At 36.1% G+C, this 10354-nt stretch overlaps 1 non-coding gene across 1 annotated transcript; it reads left to right on the top strand.

The window, feature by feature from the left end:
- Positions 1-7263: 7263 nt before the first annotated feature.
- Positions 7264-7370, top strand: LOC121222731 (small nucleolar RNA R71). Its single transcript, XR_005920100.1, has one exon. It is a non-coding gene; the product is annotated as a small nucleolar RNA R71 (small nucleolar RNA).
- Positions 7371-10354: the final 2984 nt, after the last annotated feature.

The following is a 10354-nucleotide window of genomic DNA, read 5'->3' on the forward strand; positions in this document are numbered from 1 at the left end:
AGACAAAGTCACAATGAATAAATGGGTCATGGGTTAACATTCATAGCTTAATCAAGAAAAGGTGTGTTTGGCACAACAAGGTTCACTAAGGGTTAATTCAATAGGTAAGCTCTTTTACTGGTTAAGTGGGTTAAAACCTAAGTGACTGTATCATCTCAGTATATAAAATCAATGGTGTAGCCTCGACATGCATAATTGAAGCAAGTTCTAGAATAACAAATCAAGTTGACACACTCATAACCAAAAATAAAATGAGCATGAAAAATGCATGCTCTATAGGCTCAAAATCTCACAAAAAATTATGTGTTTTGATGTTAAGCTTGCAAATTCAAAACTTCAATATAATACCTCAATTCAAGGAAACAACCTAAAATATTTATTTCTAAAAAACAACTTATCATCTCATGTCTTAAAGTTTAAATCAACTAATGCACAAATATCTACAAATTAATCCTGAACAAATCAATTAAAATCTTAAATAAAAAACAATTCACTCTAATGGATGTATGAGAACATTACTTAAAGACAACAAATAATTCAGGGATTTTCTAATAATTATATAAACAACCTCCCTACACTTAAGATGTACATTGCCCTCAATGTACAAATAGATATAAGCACAAAATAAATAGAATATCAAAAGAGAGGGAGAAAACTGACACTGCCCTGAATATAGATGAAATCACCAGAATAGTGAAAACCGGAATTGTGGGAAAATGTAATTGCAGTGCAAGGTTCCAAATAAACTAATATGAAAATAAACACAAATAATGAAGAAGATTAATGGGTTACAAATTCAAATGAAACAACCAGAGAAAAAATAAAAATAAAAACATAGTTCAAAAGAACATAAACGAAATAAGCCTAAGAAATAAAAATAAAACAACTAAAAACAAAAATAAAAATAAAATTGAAAAGAAAATAAAGAAAGCAGATCAGTGATCTTCATTGTGAGAGAAATCTGGATTGTGAGGCGTAGACTCAGTAGAAGAAATGTGGAGATGCTGATAGATCTGCTGTAAAGTAGCATCAATACTGTCGAACCACTCAAACCAACACTGCTCGAAATGGGTGAACTGCTCGGAGAGGTCCTTTAGTGTTGCAGTAGGGACAGTAGCAGGGTGACTCCAAGGTGGATGATGAGGTGGATCCTCATGGTGGAAAGGGACATCATGAAGGAAGTCCTCATGCTTATCTTGAAAGTCAGAATGAGATAGTCGGTATTGAGGAGGACCCACTCCATGCGAGCGCTCAATCATCCGCATATGACACATAATGGATAATACTTGCGGGATCAACTGTCTGACCAATGTGAAGGAGGAGGAATGCTCTGATGTGTTAAGGAGGCCAAAATGTTATGCTAGACGAGTCACGTAAGGGCCCAAACAGATCCCTTCCTATTACGCTCAATCTGGTGGCGGCAAGCAAGTGTGATGAAGTAAGCGAGATCAAATGTGCACTGCATCATCATGTTCCAAAGAAAATAAGCATCGGATGTACCAACGACCCCGATGCTTCCCCTCTAACCAGTCAATGTGTGGGCCAAGATGGCATGGATATAGCGCAAGGCCGGAGGTAGTGAAGTCACCTTTAACTGACTCCAGTCATAGGGCGTCGTACTAGCAGTAAGATTTGTTCAACATAGAGATGGTAAATAATGGATGTACTGATATAAGGTAAGGAAATCCTTGACACTCATGAACTCCTCAGAATAGAGCCGAAGTGCAACACTGAAGTCAGGGACGCTAAGATAATGTGTCGTACCAACGAGTTGGAAGGAAATAGTAAGCGACTGATCGTGGCTCGACATCATGTGCTATAGAACGAATACCGAACCAACATCTAGTGTCAGCTCCGAGCAGGTAGGCTTGACGATAGAGAAAAAATGGTCCCATGGATCTATAGCAATCAGTGCTCGTATGCTATCGGCCAAGTGGATCTACTCTAGGGCTGCCCAATCAATACAATGGTCCAATCCCAATGGTTGATGTTTGAGATGCTGATATAGGTCCTCATGAGGGCCCTATGAAAACTGTAGAGAAGGATGGTGTGCGTCGGAGGTAGGGCCTATTGATGAGGTCGCACCTGGTGTCTTCCACTTTTTCAAAGCGGGAACGACGGCTTTAGTCTTACCTCACATGCTAGTCATGATGTACTTGAAGGAAAATATAACCCCAAAAATCATCATGAAAGAAGATGGACGAAACACAACAATCATAATAAACATAATAACACAATCCAATAAAAAACACAACGACCACTGAACCTGAACTAATAATGAATCTCAATGAAATACTAATAACATAATAATTAATAGAATGATACAATGCAAATGATAATAAAAAGAAAGAACATAACAATAAAAATGAAAACTAAATTTAATATGCAAACCAATACTAAAAAGTAAAACATATAATCAGAACAACTAATCCTAATAAAGAAATAGAATAAGAATAAATCTAAAAACAAAACTACTAAAACAAGTACATAAAAAAACAATAAGAATAATAATAAATACCAATATGAATACAATAAACATAAATAGGCAAATAAATAATAATACTAATAATTACTAAATATAATAAATAAAATAAAATAAATAAAAAGAAAAAGTGAAGGGTAAGGGCCAAACGGTAGCGGAGGCGCAATGGTCAGTGTGAGGAATGGAAGGGGTAAGGGCATTGTGAATTAGAGGAAATTGGTTGACGAAGGTGCGGGGAGGGGAAAGGAAAAAGTTGGGAGAGTTGTTTGTGTATGGGCGGTGGATGGTGGAAAGGGAAAGGAAGGGGAAAGTGGAAGGCTGCACACGACAGAGATAGATAAATGTGTGACGAGGGACGAATTGTGATAGGGGTAGTGTGCGGGATAGGGAGCCAAAGTGGAGTGGTGTGTGATTAAGGCAGAAGTGCTGTGGCTGAATTGGCAAAGGGCTTGGTAGAATGGTGGCTAGTGTTCTTGGAAGAGGAAAAAGACAAAACTAAAAGGAGAATTAAGGTTTAAAAGGGGGACATGGTCGTGGTTAGGTCCGTGTTGGGCCATAGGTTGTGTCACAGCTCTTCTGGGAATTAAAAAATTAAGCACAATGTTAACATGGCCTTGGAGATGCCTGTGTGCCCAAACTGTATGCCACACACGACCATATGCTAGGCCATGTGTGATTATCCTTCGCTTCTCCCATGCCCATATGTGAGATCGTGTGGAGCACACGGTCTCACACATGCCCGTGTGACAAGCCGTGTCTTACACACAGCTGTGTCTCTGGCCCGTGTAACTCACTGGTTGGAAATAAAATTTAAAAATTCACTTCAGTGTTCATACAGCCGTGGCACACCCATGTGTCAATGACGTGTGTGTCACACGGCCGTGTTTCTAGGCTGTATGGACCATCTCAGGCCGTGTAACAATTAAAATTGGAAAAATTAAGTTCCAGGACTCACATGGCCCAGGACACGCCCGTGTTTCCAGGCCGTTTGTCCTACACGGCCATGTTTTCAAAGTATTTAACTCACTGTAAATTACTCTATCGTGCATACAGCCTCGGACACGCCGATGTGAGTCAAAAAAATTTTAATTTAGAAAATTATAAAATAAAGAACATAACATAAAAAAACACTTAGGTTGCGTCCCAAGAAACACTTATTTAAAGTTTAAGCTCAATTTTACCTTGTATGTGCACGGTTACAGTGGTTCTCGGAGTCAAAACTCCTCTTGCTTGTTATCAATTTTATCACCGAAATGAGGTTTGAGTCAAGTGTTGTTTACAATGTGTTACCTCTATGGTCTTGTATGGAAAAACATTTAGTACCAAAAACAGAGTAGATCCTTTTGACTTGCGCTCTGAAGGAAAAATTTGGGGATCCAATTTGTCTAGCAGTACTTTATCCCCAACCTTGAACTGGTTCGTTCTAATCAAATGCATTTCATGGTGTCGCATTGTTTCTTCATCTTATTTTCTCGATTTCTCCTCAACATGCATTCACCATTCATTTGTTCATCGAGTTGCACCATTCATTCTTCATTTATTGCTTGGTTCCTGTCACCTTGACTAAAACATGGCTCCAACATGTTTTTTATGAGGAATTTCCTGCAAAGAATGTTGAGCCGCATCATTACTAACATTAACAAGGCATTTAGTATCATCTTGCTCACTAGAGACTTTTACAAAATCACGTGCTTGCTGAGTAATCTTTTCATCACCTATACGAAGCATAAGTTCACCAATACCAACATCGATAATAGTCCTAGCAGTGGCTAAAAAGGGTCGACTTAAGATCATAGGTACCTCACTATCCTCATCCATGTTTAATACAAAAAAATCAACATGGAATATGAAATTATCGATTTTCACAAGTACATCCTCAATAATATCCCTAGGATATGTAATAGTTCTACCTGCTAGTTGAATACTCATCCTAGTGTGGTTGGGTTTCCCAAGACCAAGTTGTTTAAACATTTTGTAAGGCATGACATTTATACTAGCCCTTAAATCATCCAGAGCATTTTCAATATTTAAACTACCAATGAGACAAGAAATAGTAAAATTCCCTAAATCTTTAAGTTTGTTAGGTAGTTTGTTTTGTAGAATGGCCGAGCAAACTACATTGAGCTCCACAGTGGACGAGTCATCTAAATTCCTTTTATTTGTTAACATCTCCTTTAAAAATTTTATATAATTGGGCATCTACGAAAGAGCTTCAACAAACAGTAAGTTAATGTGCAATTTTTTTAAGAGCTTGATAAATTCACCATATTGTTCATTTGTGTGGTCTCTCTTCAACGTGTTTGGATATGGAAATCGAGGTTTGTATTCTTAGACAATCAGCTTATTCTCTTTCTTATCTTCCTCAATCTCATCATTCTTCACCATAACTTCTTGCCTTGGTTTTTGTTCAGGTTCACATAACCATTCCATGTCTCGAATAATAATTGCGTGGAGCTGCTCCCTTGGGTTAGTTTCAGTATTGCTAGGCAAACTACCATGTGCTCTTTCTAAAACTAATTTAGTAAGCTTTCCCATTTGATTTTCAAGTCCTTGAATTGATGCTTGCTGATTTTCCAGTGCTGCCTTAGTGTTTAGAAAATGAGTTTCTGACACCGAGATAAATTTTTCCAACATCTCCTCAAGGTTCAGTTTCTTCTCTTGCTGATAATATCACTGAAACCCCATAGGGGGTTGTGTTCTCTAATTTTCTTGACCACCTCAAGAAAATTTGGGATAGTTCCTCCAACCTGCATTATATTTATTACTATAGTGGTTATTTTGAGGTCTAGAATTATTACCCATATAGTTGACTTGCCCATTCTTTGTGCTAGAACCGAAGGGTAAACATTCTGAATTAATCATTCCACCTCCATTTGCATCGTATTACATCACTGGATTTGTTGGAATATTGGTACCTCAATGGCGCAGCAAAAATTAATAAAAAAATTTTGGCGATTCAACCCATAGATCCATGTGCGAGGAACGAATCGAGGTGAAATAATGGTTTCAAAATTACCGAAACTTCAAACTAAGTAGACAGCGACGCCTTGGCAATGAGAATTCTGATCTTTTATTGAACCAAGCCATAACCTTTTATGATTCCGACCTCTACACAATCCACCCAGTTTGACAATGAATGGAAAAAATCTTGAAAACTGTTTTTGGAGAATTCTTTGCTTGATGGCTGCTAGACCTCACAAGCAAAGGTTTTTTTTTAGGTTTTTTTAAAAAAAAAACTAACTCACTCTCACCCTTTTATAATTGGTATATATATAATGAATCATAATTCATAAATTTTTTATTCGAACATAATAATCATAATTAAAAATAAATAAATAAAATAATATTTTTAACCAAAAATTATAATTACATTAATTATAACAAGGATTTCGATAAACTATATTTATTTAAATTTATATACGAACCAAATTCATATATTAATAGAACTATGTTCTCATTATGTGTACAACATCCTTGTACTTGTAATATGTTCGATATTTGAATGCCCAATTAAATTAATTCTATAATTAATTTAATTCAAGTGACAACAAAACACAATACCAACTATGTTTTATTCCATTCATTTCAACCATAGGGTGTGACCTTGTAGGTTCTTGTAATGTTAGCAGTAATACTAGAACGATTCTAATGTTACAAACAATGAGTGGCATCTAGCAATGCATCATTGCTACCTAAGTTACAAGAACTCATGATTCGACATAACCTTTTTGTGATTAACCTTTCATGCATTAATCCTTAAGTCCTTTATCTCTGGAATGGACACAAGTCATGGCATAGTCACATTTGCATAGTCCATCCCATGTTCCTTGATATCTTGAGTAAACTATGACATATAAATAAGTATGACATCTCATATCAACTTATTTGAGCATGACCATTCATTTCTAGTCTCAATCAAGTGGCCTAAGATATTACTCTTACTATGTAGGAGGGACTTATCCTATATTGATCAACCATATCCCTCTACATAGGTTGTGGTATATACAACATCAGCCTTTATAGAACAACCAGTTACGGTGTACGTTTAACTGTATCAAAATATACAACTCACGATGTTGGGATAATGATGATCTCAAGTTTGAGGATCATATACATATTAATCACTATGAGTAATGTTGTGACAATTACATAATAATCCAAGAAACATACTCATAGCAGGTCAGTTCAATATGTTGTTTTCTAACATACATATTCATGCATTGATTTTGACACTCCATATCAATGACAACTCTTTATCATCAATCAACTACATGTTAGTCTTAATGCATTATTGTTGTCCTAGTCAACAATAATACTTGACTAAGGATTTTTTAAGAATAATCATATTATTCTCAGGACATTATTATAAAACAATTTATTTATACACACAAAAAAGAAACTGAAATAATAATGGCAACGCCTTATATTAATAAACATGGTAAATCAAGTATGTTATTACAACCATCTTATGATTGATCTTTGGGCATACTCTTACAAGATTCACCTATGTAGAAAAATATAAATCATCAATTTCCTTATTCAGTGCTTCCATTTGGTTCGACAACATAGTAACTGCATCCAGATTAAAAACATCGACTACTTTCATCGGTTTTTTTCTCATGACTTGCCATTGATAATTATTCAGTGCCATCTTCTCAATAAACTCATAAGTTATCTCAGGTGTTTTATTATTCAATGTTCCACCAGTTGCTACATCAATTAATTGCCTAGTCGAAGGATTCAAACTATTGTAGAAAGTTTGAACTTGTAACCACATAGGTAACCCATGATGAGGGCACCTTGTTAATAAATCCTTGACTCTCTCCCATGCATCATATAATGTCTCTAAATCAATCTAGACAAAGGAAGAAATGTCATTCCTCAACTTAGTTGTTTTAGCCGGTGGAAAATACTTAAAGAGAAACTTCTTTGTCATTTGAGCCCAAGTAGTGATAGAACCTCGTAGTAAAGGATTCAACCACTATTCTGCCTTGCTCCTCAACAAGAATGGAAACAACCGTAAGCGAATTGCGCCATCAGTGGCCCTATTAATCTTGAAACTGTTGTAAATATCTAAAAAAATTAGTCAAATGAGTATTTAGATATTCATCTTGCAAACCATCAAACTGAACATACTACTGGTCCATCTGAATTGTGTTCAGCTTCAACTCAAAATTCTTTGCAACAATAGTAGGTCTCACAATACTCAATTCAGCCCCAATTAGAGTGGGATTGGCGTAATCATACATAGTACAAGGGATAGGATCTACAGGAGGTAGCTGATTATTCTAATTATTACCCATCGCCACTATAATATTGTTTTCCTCTTGTTCATATTCTATATTCTGTTGACTTTTCCTTGCTTCTCTAACATCTCTACCATCTCTACCATTTCTGCGAGAAGTACTTTCAATCCCACTGTCAAAAAGAAATGGTCCCAATAGGTTTCCTCTAGTCATAAACCAAAAGAACCTGCTAGAAGCAAACAAAAGGAAAATTAAAATCTAAAAATTAAATTAAAACAAAAATTAAAAAAAACATAAAAATGGCTAAATTAATAGAAATAAAGTTTTCCTAATATTTCAGTCATCGGCAATGATGCCAAAAACTTGATAGTCACGGAACTAACTAAAAATACGACAAGGGCAATTGCACCTATCGATAAATAGTATAGTTGCGGTGAGTAAAGTTATCATATCTAAAATGACTAAAAATACAAGTAATTACCGTTTTTCTATTAGTTAACCAATAAATTGGAGTGATTGGTTGAAACTAACATTTACTAAATTAATTAACTAAAGAACTCGACAGAGAATAAATCGGGAAAATAATTGAATAATAACCAAGAAGCTAAACAATAACCAGGAAAGAATCAACCTAGACTTCGTCTATCATTATGAATCTGAATTAAATGATTTATTCACTTGGTATCTTGATCCGTAGAAATCTCGAAATCATGTTAATATCTTTTTTGAGAGTAAGAGAAACTAACTCTAGGTTGATTAATTGAAATTTTTTTCTAATTAAAACCCATTTTGTTGCATTAACTCAATCTATGGATTCCACTATTAGATTTGACGCTAATCTGGTAGATTTATGTCATCACATTTATGGAATTGCATGCAACTCCACTCAGTTATGCTAGATCTACTCTTAAATAGGGACCTTTCTGCCTTTGATTTAAGCACATTAAACATGAATTAGTATTTAGGAAATATTAAAACAAAAGATAAGCTTTCAAAACATTTAATCTATGCAAAAACTTTTAAAACAGACTGCGTAATCGTGAGTATTTTGTTAAAACGTTTGGTTCTTTGAAAACTCAAGTTTTCCTAAAAACTAGTAGTTATAAATTAAGAATCCCAAATTTAAGAAAAATCCATATAGGCCATATTTATAATAAAATTTCCAGATGAAATTTAAAATCATAGTTAAGTACGAGACAGAGTCAAATAAGGTTGTGTGGCCACCGCTGAGTCCTCTGTTGCACCGATCCGTCCAAGCCTAGGGATTACCTGTACAAATAAATCAGAAGGGTGAGTTTACAGAAACTCAGTGTATAATTCCCCATATAGAACAGGCTGGGCCTAGACCCTTTTAGTACCAGATTCAGTTTCAATTTTGCCCTTAGCCCATTTCAGTATAGAAGCAGTGATGCATTAGGTTCTTGGCCCATTACAATTTTAGTAATCAATACAGTAATAGATATACAATCACAAAATCCTACCCAACCAGCCTCTACACACCATCTCTGTCTAACCTTACACTCCATGTGGGGATATTATCAACCCACCCATCCCTACACTCCAAAAAGTACCAAATGCAGCACTAAACAATGGTTTGCAGCTGAGCTGTCAGTAAATTAGGTCCGAGGCCTTCTAGTACACTTCCTCTGAATAATACCAACCTCCAACCCAATGCACTGCAATAAACATTTATGACATGTTATATCATGGCAGCAGTGCATACAATGTCAACTCATTAAATATCATCATGCTCGATAACATGTAAATGTATATATCAGTCGTACAGTCATTTCAGTCAATTAGGGGTCTAAATAAGCTTACCGACCCTACAGTAGGTCCACAGTCGACTCAGGCGATCCGTGTAACGTTAGTAATAAAATAGTGAAAATGGGCCACAAGCCTATGATGTTCGCCCATATGGGCCGACATGCCTGTCTGGCCCACATGGCCCAAATTGGCCTTGGCCGTATAGATTACATGGCCTGGCCCAAAAATCCCACACACTCATGTGGGGCCCACAAGCCCCGTGTGGCCTACACGACCTAATTCGGTCTGACTTGTGCATCGCACACGGCCTACTTCATCGATCACATGCCCGTGTTCTATCACACAGCCTGCCATACGGGCGACCACACGCCTGTGTAGCGTCAATAGCCTCATTTTCTGGCTTTTTTCCGTTTACTATTTTTAGTGTTGTGGTTACACACCTGTAATGTTTTTGATGCAAAAGCAACTCTAAGCAATCTCGAACCTATAATTGACCAAAATACTACTTAGTTAGTCACTTAACTGATAAATTAAAACCAACCCGGGGTTACTCAACTATTGAGCGATTGAAACTTACCCCTAACGCTTCAAATTAGTTTGCTTATGAAGTAGTACCAGAAGAGTCTCGATCCAAGTGAAAAGATGTTGCCCAAATAACATAATAACCCCTAGTCAGAAACTTAACATTCTCAACCACTAACCACATAAAATCACTTACCAAAGTTGTCCACAAAACGCCAAAATAAGGAACAAAAGTGCAATTGTAGTCAAGAGGAAAGCAAAATCAAAAAAAATGGAAAGAGAAAGGTAGGTTTCAGCAAAAGAGAGAAGAAATTCCAAAGGAAAATCGGCAGAGTTT

The sequence above is a fragment of the Gossypium hirsutum genome, chromosome D10, assembly GCF_007990345.1.
Source record: "Gossypium hirsutum isolate 1008001.06 chromosome D10, Gossypium_hirsutum_v2.1, whole genome shotgun sequence".
In the NCBI taxonomy this organism is placed as follows: domain Eukaryota; kingdom Viridiplantae; phylum Streptophyta; class Magnoliopsida; order Malvales; family Malvaceae; genus Gossypium; species Gossypium hirsutum.